Genomic DNA, 15,986 nt, shown 5'->3' with positions numbered 1-15,986 from the left:
CCTTAAAAGTGTGGTATTGACTTCTATAATCCAGCAGTTTGCTTTCCTCCATTTCTGTCATTTGTGTCCTGTTTCTTGTCTCCGCATTTTTTATGCTTCCCTTGTGTTGATAAAGTGGTTTTCTGTGCTAAGTGTCCTCTAGGGCCCAGTGGTTCAGCCTCCCCAATTCCTGAAGAGGACACTCTTGGTGCTCCCCCTTGTGGTCTTTTGCACAGTCTTGTTGTAGTTAAGCCTTGATTGTTGTAAGTAACACTGGGAGGGATTGACCTCCAGGCCAATTGGCTGTGAGAATCAGCTGTATCTGCAGTGGGAGAACTTCAGTTCTGGAGCTCTAGGGAGGTGCTAATCTAGCCTCTGCCTGAGGCTATCCAGCAAACACCTCCGTGCAAGGATTGGGTGGGGCGGGTCCCAGGGGATCAACAGGGCGGGCGGAGCAAGCAGTTGTGGCTGCTCTCAGTCCTGCCTTCAGTGTCCGCTTCTGTTTCCCAGCAATTGCTGCAACTACCTCCGAGAGAAAGCTGCCCTCGAGTTCCGAACGATGCCAGACAGTCCCGCTTCTCCCGTATGAGTCTAGGTCCCCAGAGACTCGCCCGGAACTGGAGCTCAGAGCCTGAGACTCCCTCCCGATTGAAAAAGACAACCGCGCCCTCAGCCGCCAGCCCGCTCTGCGTGCGCCTCTGTACCTTAGTATTTTTCTTCCGCATGGCACCTCCTCTGAGTCTCGGTATGCTTTTCTCTTTCCTTCTAGTTGTAGAATTTCCACTCAGCCAGCCTTCCTGTGGTTCTGGGTGATGTCCGTTCCATCTTTTAGTTGTATTTTTGAAGTGGTTGTGCGAGGCAGCAAACTCCGGTGTTTACCTATGCCGCCATCTTGGTTTCTCCCCAGATATAAGATTTTTTAAGAACATTTTGGTAAATTATATGTTTTTCTCCCTATGTAATCTCTCCATAATTTGGCAATCCTTTTTAAAATTATTATTATTTTTTATAAGTTGGCAATTCTTTTTTAAAATATGTTTTTATTTATTTCAGAGAGGAAGGGAGAGGGAGAGAGAGAGAAACATCAATGATCAGAGAGAATCAGTGTCTGTCTCCTGCACACCCCACAACCTGGGCATCTGCCCTGACAAGGAATTGAACCTGGACTTCCTAGTTCATAGGTCAATGTTCCACCACTGAGCCACTCTGGCCAGACAATTTTTTTTAATATCCTCACCCAAGAATATTTTCCCATTGATTTTATTATTTATTTATTTGTAGCATTAAAAAAATGTTTTTACAATATACAAAAAAATCTATTACCAGATTGTAGATACAAAATAACTAGCCATTTACATGCAATTAACATTAGTACCTCAAGAAAAAATGATTTTAAATCTCATCTTATAAAAGAGTAATATGCAAATTGATCATCACTCCAACACACAAGATGGTTGTTCCCATGTGGCCAAAGATGGCCACCACAAGATGGCCGGCAAGGGAGGGCAGTTGTGGGCGATCAGACCAGCAGGAGAGGGCAGTTGGGAGGTACCAGGCCTGAAAGGGAAGGCAGTTGGGGGCACCACCATGCAGTGAAGGGCAGTTGGGGGACCCCAGGCCTACAGGGGTGGGCAGGGTGGGAGCAACCAGGCCTGCAGGGGAGGGCAGTTGTGGGAAACCATGCCTGCAGGTGAGAGCAGTTGGGGGGGGGGGACCTAGGCCTGCAGGGGAGAGCAGTTAGTGGCAACCAGGCTGGCAAGGGAGGGCAGTTAGGCATCAATCAGGCTGGCAGGGAAGTGGTTAGGGGCAATCAGGCAGGCAGGTGAGAGGTTGGGAGCCAGCAATCCTGGATTGTGAGATTGGTGGGATCGGGCCTAAATGGGCAGTTGGACATCCCTCGAGGGGTCCCAGATTGGAGAGGGTGCAGGTTGGGCTGAGGGACACCCCCCTCCCCATGCATGAATTTCGTGCACCGGGCCTCTATTATAATAATATTACCAAACTGTACTAACATAGTATAATATCACAAAAGTTATAGAAATTATTTTAAATTTACAAATAACAGGATTATTTCTATTATAGTCTAAAATATTTTTTCCTCTGGCTCTATTTTTGTTCATAGGTTTATTTTGTTCAGTATATTCTACAAATGAGTGAGATCATGTGATATTTATCTTTCTCCAACTGGCTAATTTCGCTTAGCATAATGCTCTCCAGGTCCATCCATGCTGTTGCAAATGGTGAGTTCCTTCTTTTTTACAGCAGCATAGTATTCCACCGTGTAGATGTACCACATTTTTTAAATCCACTCATCTGCTGAGGGGCACTTAGGCTGTTTCCAAATCTTAGCTATTATAAATTATGCTGCTATGAACATAGGGGTGCATATATCCTTTCTGATTGGTGTTTCTGATTTCCCGGGATATATTCCAAGAAATGGGATTACTGGGTAAAATGGGAGTTCCACTTTTATTTTTTTGAGGAAACTCCATACTGTTTTCCACAGTAGCTGCACCAATCTGAATTCCCACCAGCAGTGCATGGGGGTTCCTCTTACTCCCCATCCTCACCAACACTTGTTGTTTGTTGATTTGTTGATGATAGCCATTCTGACAGGTCTGAGATGGTACCTCATTGTTGTTTTAATTTGCATCTCTCAGATAATTAGTGATTTTGAACATGTTTTCATATGTCTCTTAGCCTTCTGTATATACTCTTTCAAAAGTGTCTATTTAGGTCCTTTGCCCATTTTTTGATTGGAATGTTTATCTTCCTTTTGTTAAGTTGTAAGAGTTCCCTGTAAATTTCAAAGATAACATTGGCAAATGTGTTCTCTCATGCAGTGGGCTTTCTTGTTGCTTTGTTGATGGTTTCTTTGCTGCGCAGAAGCTTTTTACTTCGATGTAGTCCCATTTGTTTATTTTCTCCTTAGTTTCCATTGTCCTAGGAGCTGTATCGGTAAGGATATCGCTATGACATACATCTGATATTTTGCTACCTATGGATTCTTCCAAGATTTTTATGGTTTCCTGTCTTATGTTTAAGTCCTTTATCCATTTTGAGTTTATTTTTGTATATGGTGTAAGTTGGTGGTCTAGTTTCATTTTTTTGCATGTGTCTGTCCAATTTTTCTAGCACCATTTATTGAAGAGACTATCTTGACTTCATTTTATGCTCTTGCCTCCTTTGTCAAATATTAATTGAGCATAATAGCTTGGGTTGATTACTGGGTTCTCTGTTCTGTTCCATTGATCTATATGTCTGTTCTTGTGCCGGTTCCAGGTAGTTTTGAGAACAGTGGCTTTATAGTATAGCTTGATATGTGGTACTGTGATCCCTCCAACTTTGTTCTTCTTTCTCAGAATTGCAGCAGCTATTCAGAGTATTTTTTATTCAATATGAATTTTTGGAGAGTTTGTTCTAGGTCTGTAAATATGCCATTGGTATCTTAATGGGGATTGCATTGAGTCTGGCCAATAGTTCATCAATTTTGTTTATCCTTCCAAAGAACCAGCTCTTGGCTTTCATTGATTTTTTTGTATTATTTTTTTAGTCTGTTATTTATTTCTGCTGTAATCTTTATTATTTCCTTCCTTCTACTTACTCTGGGCTTTTCTTGTTGTTTTCTTTCTAATTCTTTAAGTTGTGGGGTTAAATAGTTTATTGCTATTTTTCTTGTTTTTTTTTTTGAGGTAGGCCTATAGTGCTATGAACTTTCCTCTCATGACTGCTTTTGCTGTGTCCCAGAGATTTTGGGTTATTGTGTGTTCATTTTCATATTTCCAGAAAGTTTTTCATTTCTTCTTGATCTCATTGGCAACTCATTCATTGTTTAATAACATGCTATTTATCCTCCATGTGTTTGAATGTTTTACTGTAGTTGATTTCTAATTTCATTCCACTGTGATCTGAAAGGATGCTTGATATGATTTCAATCTTTTTGAACTTGTAGAGACTTGTTTTGTGTCCTAACATGTGGTCTACCTTTGTGAATGATCCATGTGCATTTGAAGATAATGTATATTGTGCTGCATTGGGGTGATATCTTATATAATAAAAGGCTAATACGCAAATTGTCCCCTCAGGAATTCGACTGACCAGGAGTTTGACTGCTCACCATGATGTGCGCTGACCACCAGGAGCTGGGGCAGAATGAAGGAAGGCCCTGGCCGGTAGCCAGCAGCTGGGGGAAGGAAGGCTCAGATTAACCCTGATCGCCAGCCAGGCCTAGGAACCCTACCCGTGCACCAATTTCATGCACTGACCTCTAGTATTCTATAAATGTCAATTAAATCCATTTGATCCAGTGTGTCCTTTAGAGTCTCTCTTTCCTTGTTAAGTTTTTGTCTGGAAGATCTATCTAGTGAAGTCAGCTGGGTGTTAAAGTCTCCTCATATGACTGTATTGTTGTCAATCTCTCCATTAAAGTCCTCTAGAACTTTTTTTTATATATGTAGGTGCTCCCATATTTGGAGCATATATGTTTACCAGGGTTACAGCCTCTTGTTGGATCGATCCTTTTAGTATTATGTAGAGACCTTTGTTGTCTCTTGTGATGGCCTTTATTTTAAAGTCTATTTTGTCTGATATGAGTATTGCTACTCCAGTATTTTCTTTTCCATTTGCATGAAAAAATTTTTTCCATCCCTTCACTCTCATCCTCTGTTTGTCTTTTGTTTTGAGGTGGTTCCATTATAGACAGCAGATAGTGGGGTCACGTTTTAGTATTCTTTCAGTTTCCTTACGCCTTTTGATTGGAGCATTTAATGTATTTACATTTAGAGTTATTATTGCTAGGTACTTATTTATTGCTATTTTAATTATGTATGGCTAGGTTTCTCTCTCTGTTTTTTCTTCTCATTACAGCAATGCCTTTAGCATTTCTTATAATGCTGGCTTGGTGGTGATGTAGTCTTTTTTTTTTTTTTTTTTGGTCTGGGAAGCTGTTTATTTGACTGTCTATTTTGAATGATAGCCTTTAGCCTTGGTCTCAGATCCTTGCTTTTCATTACCTTTAGTACTTCATGCTATTCCCTTCTGGCCTGTAGAGTTTCTGATGAGGAATCAGGAGTCAGCCTTATGGGAACTCCTTTGTAGGTACCAGTTTGCTTTTCTCTTGCTGCCTTTAAGATTCTCTCTTTGTCTTTAATTTTTGGCATTTTAATTATGATGTGTCTGGGCATGGGCCTGTTTGGGTTCTTCTTGCTTGGGGTTCTCTATGGCTCCTGAACTTGTGTAATTTTCCTTTACCAGGTTAGGAAAGTTTTCTGCCATTAGTTCTTCAAACATATTCTCTATTCCTTTCTCCCTTTCTGCCTCTTCTGGCACACCTGCTATTCTAATATTGTTACGTTTCACACTGTCCCACATCTCCCTTAAGCTGTCCTCATGTTTTTTAATTGTTTCTTCTTTTTGATTCTCTTATTGAGTGATATTTTTAACTCTGTCTTCTAATTCACTGATCTGAACCTCAGCTTCCCCTAATCTGCTGTGTATTCCTTCCAATGTGTTCTTTATTTTTGTTATGTCAATCTTTATCTCAGACTGATCTTTTTTCATAGTTACTATATCTTTTTTCATGCTGTTGAGCATCTTTACCATCATTACTCTGAACTCTGTAATGATGGTAAATTGAAGAGACTATCTTTGGTAAATTTCTTCTCTGCTTCATTTATGTCATTTATAGAATTCTCTAGTTCTTTCATTTGGGGGTTGTTTCTTTTTCTCGTCATTTTGGCTGTCTGTTTGTGTTTGTTACTATGTATTAGGTAGATTCTCTACTCCTCTCAATCTCTAGTGCAGGACAGTGTTAAAGGCTGCTTCTGACTAATTAGATCAGGCAAATACTCAAAGCCTCCAGAGACTGGGGGAGCAGTGGAGAGGAGCAGACTCATGGACCGTTGAGAGGCAGTGAGCGCCTAGCCGCACTAACCTCGTAATCTAGGCCCTTACAGCCCCAGACCTGATGAGATCCTAAAGTCTTGGCTTCAGAGATCCCCAGACTGATGATCTGAGATTTGAACCTCCAGACCTGCCCTGCCCCTGTTATCTCCCCTGGACACTCTTCCACCCTCTGTCCTTGGATTTGAGAGGAATCTAGACTCGTGCCATGTTCCTGGTTAACCCATTCTTGAAGGGAGGCTGTGGTGGTGGCAGCGGGGGAGGCAGGGGCCTGGGGAATGTGCTTGGAGGCCTGATCAGCAGAGGCGGAGGCGGTGGTGACGGAGGCAGAGTCAGCGGTGGGGGTGGCGGAACTGCCATGCGCATCCTAGGTGGGGTCATTAGCACCATCATTAGTGAGGCAGCTGTGCAGTATAACCCAGAGCCCCTGCCTCCATGCACCCATTACTCCAACATTGAGGCCAATGAGAGTGAGGAGGTCTGGCAATTCTGGAGACTATTTGCCAGCTGGCTGGAGATTACATGGAAGTCAGTGCAACAGAACTCATGAACATTCTCAACAAAGTGGTGACCCGACACCCTGATCTGAAGACTGATGGTTTTGGCATTGACGCATGTTGCTGCCTGGTGGCCTTGGTGGATAGTAATACAACAGGCAAGCTGGGTTTCTAGGAATTCAAGTGTTTGTGGAACAACATCAAAAAGTGGCAGGCCATATACAAACAGTTTGATGTTGACCATTCAGGAACCACTGGCAGCAGTGAACTTCCAGGGGCCTTTGAGACAGCAGGGTTCCATCTAAATAAGCATCTTTACACCACGATCATCTGAAGCTACTCAGATGAGGGAGGGAAAATTGTTGTAATGTACCCCACGAATCACAGAAGGATGCCTCAAGGAGTCGAATTAAAGAGTCACATTTATTGCAATCCGGGACTATGAGGGGCCATTCCCCAAATCTCATAGTAACAAGATGGTTGCAGCTCCAAGGTTATATAGGCAAAAAAGTCACAAAGGTATTGATTACATCCCAGGGTTTGGAATGAGGAACCTGGTTTGCAAAAAAAAGCAGTTTACAGAAACAGAATTAAGCATGTTAATTATAGTTTTGGGTCTCTGGGGTCAAACACATTATCTAGAGCCCTGGGGTCTGAAATGAGGAACCTAGTTTGCAAAAAGCAGTTTACAGAAGCAGAAACAGCATGTTATCTAAATTACAGTTTTGGGTCTAGAGCCCTTGGGTAACCTGGGTTAAACTTAGGCATGTTATCTAAATTCCAGTTTTGGGTCTAGAGCCCTCTGACCTTGGGATAACTGTGCTGTCCTTCCCAGGTAAAGGAAAATGTGCTTTCTAAGACCAGTATGACCACTACAAATGGGATTTCACATTACAATCAATAGGATATTTAATCAAATGGGATGATTTATATAATTCAGAAAATCAAAATAACCTGTCTATTGTTAAACAAAGAAAATAGGTACATAAGCCAAACAGCAGGGTTAAAGGTAAACTATAGTTTCTACCTGAGATAATTGCTACCATACTTCAACATGAATTTTGACAACTTCATCAGCTGCCTGGTCAGGCTGATGCCATGTTCCGTGCTTTCAAATCTCTTGATAAAGATAGCACTGGACAAATTCAGGTGAACATCCAGGAGTGGCTGCAGCTAATTATGTATTCCTGAGTGGGAACCCCAGACCTCTCCCCTCATCACCTCACATTAGGAGTCACCTTGCACATTTTGGTCTTTCCCAGGGCTGATCCTGTTTGCAGTCATGTCTTTGTGGGTCCTGCTGACCCACCAGCTTTTCCATTTTCCCAGCTGTTGGCAACTAGCTTTTCAGACAACAGCTAGGGCTCAACATGTCCCAACATGCCATGCCCCAAGTGGCTCTAAGACACTAACACACCCTGCCCCATGGGTCACTCCACCTGCAGCACACCCACCCCACAACCCTTCTCATGCATCTGTGCCAAGTTGTGTTGCTTCCACACCCCAAGGGTCCTTCTCTAAGTTCTGGGAGAAATCACCCCAGACCCTATGCACCCTGGCACACCTGTTCAGTTAACCACCCAGGCATCTGAACTCCAGTTCATAACAGGCCCATATATGCCCCAGTGCCTTTGTATTCTGCCCCCAGCCTGCTAGGCCCTGGAGGAAGTAAATGAATCTCAGTTACTGCTCTGAGAAAAAAAAAGCCTCCAGAGACCACCTCTGCCTACAGACTGATAGGATTCCTACTTGAGTTGTCCCCTAGGCAATCGTCCTCAGGTGTGGTGAAAAGTTTCTTCAACAGGGTGGGGCAATTTCTTCTGCCCAGAAGCTAATTGTTATTTTTAATCTTTTAAATGGCCTCAGGGCAAGGTATTTTCCAATAGGGTGTGTCAACTGTCTTCCCCCCAGGTGAGGCAAATGTCTATGTGGTAAAGATGACCTCTGTTGCATGAGGAATGACTCAACCAAGAAACTTGGGGTGTCTGCCTTCTGAGCTCTATCCTCTGAGTCTCCAGTCCTGGCTTCTGCTCTCACAGCTCCAGTCCATTTCACCCTCCCTCTGCCAGAGCACAAGGTGGGTGGCTAAACAGGGAATTTTGTGCATTGGCCCTTTAAGAGGGTGTCTGAATTTTCAGCTGTTACTCCCTGGTAGACAGCACCCTGCTGCTTTTCACTGCCAGATGTTATGTGGGTACCCTTCTCAGTTCTGGTGTTCTCTGCTGGGGGTCCCAGTTTGGATATGAGATCTCATAGTTGTCAGTGACAACTCCCCACAGCTGAGATATTGCTCTGAGACTTCAGTTGCTGTCTGTGGGCACCCGGCCAACCCTTTTGCACCTCCACCCCTCCTACCAGTCTCTATGCGGTCTCCACTTTCGGTCCTGGAGTATCAGGGTTCTCTCCTGCATGTTTTCCGTTGATTATTCAGAAAGTTTTTCTGTATTTTAGTTGTAATTCCAGTTTGTTCCTGGGAGCATGTCCATGCAGCATCCACTTACTCTGTTGCCATTTTTTATCTCTCCATTAATTTTAGAGAGAGTGGAAGAGAGAGGGAAAGACAGAGAGAAACATTGATGTGAGAGAAACACATTGATTGGTTGCTTCCTGCATCTGCCCTGACCAACGCCCAGGCCAGGAGGAGCCTGTAACTGAGGTACATGCCCTTGACCAGAATCAAACCCAGGACCCTTTGGTTCGCAGGCCAACAGCTCTATCTACTGAGCCAAACTGGCCAGGGCAATTTGGCAATTCTTTTTTTTTAAAAAAAAATATATTTTATTGATTTTTACAGAGAGGAAGGGAGAGGGATAGAGAGTTAGAAACATTGATGAGAGAGAAACATCAATCAGCTGCCTCCTGCACACTCCCCACTGGGGATGTGCCCGCAACCAAGGTACATGCCTTTGACCGGAATCGAACCTGGGACCCTTGAGTCCGCAGGCTGACGCTCCATCCACTGAGCCAAACCAGCTAGAGCAATTTGGCAATTCTTAATGACTGAGTCATGGCAATATGCTTGTTTGCATGAATTCAATAAGATCAGTTTTCATTGTGGTTTTATTACCCAAGACTTTGACTGGAAAGTCATGTCTGAGAGAGACATGCTTGAACTCTGGATGTCAACAGAAAGCTTTACGAAATTAAGACTGATCCTGATGCTAATAAAACTCCCTTGGTGAAATCCTGGTACCTTGCTTGATTATTGGGTTCATGGCATTCTTTCCAGGTAAGGAACGAAGGTTGCTTTCCTGAGAGATGGCCAGAAAAAAACTTCAATACATTTTGGGAACCTCAAAAACTTGAGGAATACAACTAAACCTATAGGACTTACAGGCAAACTTGATGGCAAATAGGTGGCTCAACTTCTTTAGCCTCAGGGGCTAATTAAAGCTCAATTATGACATTCCAGCGAAGCAGGTTTTTATTTTTATTTATTTTTTTAATATATACTTATTGATTTCAGAGAGAAAGGGAGAGGGAGAGAGAGATAGAAACATCAATGATGAGAGAGAATCATTGATTGGCTGCCTCTTGCATGCCCTCCACTGGGGCTCAAGCCCACAACCCACATATGTGCCCTTGACTGGAATCGAACTTGGGACCCTTCAGTCCACAGGCTGACACTCTATCCACTGAGCCAAACCAGCTAGGGCAAAGCAGGTTTTTAAAAGCCTATGTGGCCCTAGCCAGTTTTGCTCAGTGGATAGAACATAGGTCTGGAGAATGAGGGGTCCTGGGTTCTATTATAGTCAAGGGCATGTACCTTGGTTGCAGGCTCCTCAACAGCCTGGTCCCTGGTCAGGGCATGTGCGGGAGGCAAGCAATCGATATGTCTCTCTCACATCAATGTTTCTCTCTCTCTCCCTCCCACTCTCTCTAAAAATCAATGGAAAAATATCCTCGGGTGAGGATTTAAAATAAATAAATAAATAAATTAAATAATTAAAAGCCTATATGATCAATTGCTATTCTTATAGTGTTTATGCAAATAACCAGGCCAAATTGAAACTAGACAATGTAGTAAATAAATTGGTCTTAATGTGGCTCTTTAATTAAAATGAGGGTGCAGAGAAACCAAGATAGCGGCATAGGTAAACACCTGAAATTGCTGCCTCGCACAACCACTTCAAAAATACAACTAAAAGATAAAATGGACATCATCCAGAACCACAGGAAGGCTGGCTGAGTGGAAATTATACAACTAGAGAGAAAGAGAAAAGCACACTGAGACTCAGAGGAGGTGCAGAAGTAAAGTGCAGAGGTACAGAGGTGCATGGAAAGGGCTGGCAACTGAGGACGTGGTTGTCCTTCTCAATCGGGAGGCAGACACAAGCTCTCAACTGCTCTGAACTCCAGTTCTGGGCGAGTCTCTGGGGATCCAGACTCATATGGGGAGAAAGTGGACTGTCTGGCATTGGGCGGAACTCGAGGGTGGCTTTCTCTCAGAGGTGCTTGCAGCAATTACCACGGGACACTGAGACCTGGGGCCTCTTAGGGCAGGGCTGAGGATCAGCCATAGCTGTTTTCTCTGCCCTGTTGATTCCCTGAGACCCTGCCACATCCAAGCTGAGCGCAGAGGCTTTTGCATATGAAAGGCCTGGACCTTTGCAATCTGAAAATTACCTAACAAACTGCAGCTGGGTAAGAGAGACCCAGAACATCCAAAAGAAGGCCCAAGGCCCCACAGCAGCTTGCATTGCTTCACAGCTGGGCCTCATCTGGGCACCTCTAAACCCCAAACAAAGAAGAGGAATCTGCAGATTTCTCCATAGCTCCAGCTGGGTACCTCAGGCAGAGGCTAAATTAGCACCTCCTCAGAGATCCAAGAGCCAGTGTACCCAGTAGAGTGGGACCATCCAGATTACAACTCCTCAGATCCATAAGGGACACACTCAGGGGGCAGACTCAGTGAGCACCAAAGCCCCACTGAAGCAAGTCTTGCCCCATAAGGGTGTCTCCAGCACAGAAGTTCTCCCACCGTAGACACAGCTGATTCTCAGCCAATTGGCCTGGAGGTCAATTCCTCCCAGTGATACCAAAAACAATCAAGGCTTAACTACAACAATACTGCACAAAGTCCACAAAGGGGTGCACCAAGAGTGTTCACCTCAGGTAATTGGGGAGGCTGAGCCACTGGGCTCTATAGGACACCTAGCACAGAAAGCCACTCTATCCACACAGGGAAACATAAAAAATGCGGAGACAAAGAAACAGGTCACAAATGACAGAAATGGAGGAAAGCAAACTATTGGATATAGAGTTCAAAACCACGGTTATAAGGTTTTTCAAGATTTTCTAGAAACCCCTGATAAACTTAGTGAGACCCTCAAGAAATCTAGTGAGACCCTTGAGGATATGAAAAAGGACCAACTATAAATTAAGCATACACTGACTTCAAATAAAGAATAATATACAGAGATCCAACAGCAGACTAAAGGATCGCAAGAATCAAGTCAATGATTTGAAATATGAAGAAGCAAAAAACACCCAACTGGAAAAGCAAAAAGAAAAAAGAATCCAAAAATATGAAGATAGTGTAAGGAGCCTCTGGGACAACTTCAAGTGTACCAACATCCAAATTATGGGGTGCCAGAAGAAGAGAGAGAGCAAGATATTGAAAACCTATTTGAAGAAATCATGACAGAAAACTTCCCCTACCTGGTGAAAGAAATAGACTTACAAGTCCAGGAAGCGCAGAGAACCCCAAACAAGAGGAATCCAAAGAGGACCACACCAAGACACATCATAATTAAAATGCCAAGAGCAAAAGACAAAGAGAGAATCCTAAAAGCAGCAAGAGAAAAACAGTTAGTTACCTACAAGGGAGTATTCATAAGACTGTCAGCTGATTTCTCAACAGAAACTATGCAGGCCAGAAGGGAGTGGCAAGAAATATTCAAAGTGATGAATAGCAAGAACCTACAACCAAGATTACTTTACCCAGCAAAGCTATCATTCAGAATTGAAGGTCAGATAAAGAGCTTCACAGGTAAGAAAAAGCTAAAGGAGTTCATCACCACCAAACCAGTATTATATGAAATGCTGAAAGGTATCCTTTAAGAAGAGGAGGAAGAAGAAAAAGGTAAAGATAAAAATTATGAACAACAAATACATATCTATCAACAACTGAATCTAAAAATCAAGTAGCCCTGACTGGTTTGGCTCAGTGGATAGAGCGTCGGCCTGCGGACTGAAGGGTCCCAGGTTCGATTCCGGTCAAGGGCATGTACCTTGGTTTTGGGCACGTCCCCAGTGGGGGGTGTGCGGGAGGCGGCTGATTGATGTTTCTCTCTCATCGATGTTTCTAGCTCTCTATCCCTCTCCCTTCCTCTCTGTAAAAAAATCAATAAAATATATTAAAAAAATAAATAAATAAAATAAAATAAAAATCAAGTAAATAAATAATCTGATGAACAGAATAAACTGGTGAATATAATAGAATCAGGGGCATAGAAAGGGAGTGGACTGACAGTTTTCGGGGGAAAAGGGTGGGGGGGGTGCGGGAAGAAACTGGACAAAAATCTTACACCTATGGATGAGGACAGTGAGGGGAGAGTAAGGGCAGAGGGTGGGGTGGGAACCGGGTGGAGGGGAGCTATGAGGGAAAAAAGAAGAACAACTGTAATAATCTGAACAATAAAGATTTAATTTAAAAAAATGAGAGTAATTTTAGGGGTAAAATTTGTGTTTCAATAGGCTTTATAATATACAGTTGTGAATATTAGACTCTAATTCAATAAATTGTCTTCAAAGTTGTATTTCTCACATATGAATTAAACTAGATCCTGAATTTATCTGGTTTTCTTAAATATTTGGCTATAACCCTCCAAACCAATGTTTCATTTTTCTCCCATCCTTTGACTTGGAATTATTGAGAACTAAAACACTTTTCCTACAATTGAACCATTGTCATAAGTCCTGTCATTATAGCTTTTGCCCTAATAATATTAATATTTGTAACAAAGTTTGTCTCCACCAGGTTACAGGCCCTACTCGTGCTCAGGTAATACGTCCTGTAGACACAATTGCCACCTTCTCCCATGCCCAGGCCTCATCGTCTCTCTGACATGGAGCAAGGATCTCTTGGCTCTGAAGGAAAACTTCATTCCTCTTCAGCAGGAAGCTGCTATAGAAGAGACTCTATACCCCTTTCCTCTGAAAGAATTCAGAGCCAACATCCTTGAGTGGGGACTGTGGTAGGCAGTTAGTAGACAGATATGAACAGAGCAAGGATGATGGCAGAAAGCCATAGGTGCTTAGCAAAGGACAATTGTAGGATAGGACCTTGTCCCCAGGGTGACTTTTCCTCCCTTAGCATATTGCTAGTCAGCCAGTTTGGACCCCCTGGCCTTTCCTCTCTAGAGATAACATCTAGGCCTCAGTTGTATGTCAGCTCCAGGCCCAAAAGAGCAACAAAACCAGCCACAGCTGACCTCAGAACCAACTGCACTGGATAATGATACTCTGCCCTGATGTCAGCCAATCAATTAGTAGACCACAACCTTGAAAAACTGCTGAATGGTATATTAAGATCTTTCCCTAGGACCTCCCCTAAAATCTCCACCCTTAAAATCCTTAGGATGGAGGATGCACTGCCAGGAGCATGCCTGCCTCTTTCCTTTTCCCTCCCCCTTTCCCTACTCCCTCGTACTCCCCCCTCCAAGGTTAGTTACCATTACCTTCTTCACTCCCAAGCTCTAGGGCCCTTTCTTTACCTCTATAACTTGTTTCTTAAACCCATTTCTTTTAGGAATTACTTTTTTCTTTTTAATCCTTACCTGATGATATTTTTTTCCATTGATTTCCAGAGAGAGTGAAAGAGAGGGAGGAGGGGGATGAGAGAATGGGAGAAACATAAATGTAAGAGAGACACATTGATTGGTTGCCTCTGACACACACCCCTACTGGGGCTGGGGAACTTGCAACTGAGATCCCTTCTGTCCACAGGCTGATGCTCTAACCGATAATCCAAAATGGCCAGGGCAGGAATCACTTTTTCTACCTCTATGATTTACCAAATAAATGTTCTCTTACAATTTGGATCTTGACTCTAAATTATTCCTAGCCAGAACTCAAGTACTGAGGTTTCTGAACCCAGGTTTGATCTGACCCCATGGGTCTGACAGCTATTGCTGTTCCCACTGCCTACAACAAGTGCATTATATAATTAATCTCATAACTCATTATTCAGGTATTCCTGTAAGTCTGCACCCACTCACTCCTAACTCTATTTCCACCTCCATCCATGGGGAAAAGAAAAATATTTAATGCGAAGGATCTGAGGATGAAAAGGGGTCACATACTAAACCTGACAAACTCATGGTGAGATAGTCCAGTAAGCCAAGACAAGTGGAATAAGGAAAATGAGAAAGATAACTGAACAAAATGACAGAGCGATTAACAGCAGATACAGGAGATCACCTCCCTAGAAATAACATCTGGGCCTCAGTTGTATTTCAGCTCCAGACCCAGAAAAGCAACAAAACCAGTTGGGCAACACCAGGACCAACTGCAATGACTAAGGACCCCTTGCCCTAACACTGACCAATTGGTGGAAACCATGGCCCTGGAGAAGTGGCCCTAGAAACCATGGCCCTAGAAAAGTGATGAATAGTCTGCTGAAACCCTTCCCTGAGTCCCTTCTCCCCAATGTTCCCCCCAGCAAGAAAAAGATAAAGCCTCAAGACAAAGGCCCCAATGTGTGCTCTCCTTCTGGGGAACAGCCCCTACCATTCCCTTTGCCTTCTTCTTCCCCCACAGGCCTCCATCTCCTAAACTCTAAGGGATCACATGACACTTGCAACCAAGGGAGCAATAGATAGCAGCAGCTCGTTGCAGACTAGTTCCGTGAACCTGACCCTAATGCCCTCTTTTCTCTGACTTCCCAGAGAGCTAGGGTAGCCCAGACTAACCTCTCCTGTTGCTTGTTCTATGCTAAGCCTTTTCTTGTTTTACTGTCCCCAGCTTTAATAAATGTTCTCTCATAGTCTTCTAGACTTGCGTTGTGAAATTTTTCTTGCACAAAGTCAAGGACCCACACCATATTGGCTGGTCCTAGGCAAACTTGCCAAGGGACAGGTCACCTTTCTGGTAACAAGGGGAGGCCTGTTTGGTGGCCTTACAAACTGAGACCTAAAGTAACCACACAGGAAGGTCTGAAATTAAGTTTTTTTAACTAAAAGTGGTTTAGGGCGGGTAGTCAGTCCTAAGGCAGTACTTTTCCCTAACAAAGGTCAAACATCACCTTAACTAAGCCTGTCTGTTATCTTTTTGCATCTGTGATAATATTCCAGATAAACATGTAATAACAAAGTAACTTCTCTTCTACCAGACACCTCAAAAAACAGAAGCATAGGCCACACTCCATAATGCAGTGATGGCGAACCTATGACATGTGAACTCATTTTTTTGGTTGATATTCCTTGTTAAATGGCATTTAAATATATAAAATAAATATCAAAAATATAAATCTTTGTTTTACTATGGTTGCAAATATCAAAAAATTTCTATATGTGACACGGCACCAGAGTTAAGTTAGGGTTTTTCAAAATGCTGACACGCCGAGCTCAAAAGGTTCATCATCACTGCTAATGGAAACCACAAATC

At 43.1% G+C, this 15,986-nt stretch overlaps 1 pseudogene; it reads left to right on the top strand.

The window, feature by feature from the left end:
• Window positions 1-6,088: 6,088 nt before the first annotated feature.
• Window positions 6,089-7,716, top strand: LOC102418955 (annotated as a pseudogene).
• Window positions 7,717-15,986: the final 8,270 nt, after the last annotated feature.

Source organism: Myotis lucifugus, unplaced genomic scaffold, assembly GCF_000147115.1.
Source record: "Myotis lucifugus unplaced genomic scaffold, Myoluc2.0 scaffold_29, whole genome shotgun sequence".
Taxonomy (NCBI): Eukaryota; Metazoa; Chordata; class Mammalia; order Chiroptera; family Vespertilionidae; genus Myotis; species Myotis lucifugus.
This window is presented reverse-complemented; position numbering and strand designations above follow the sequence as displayed.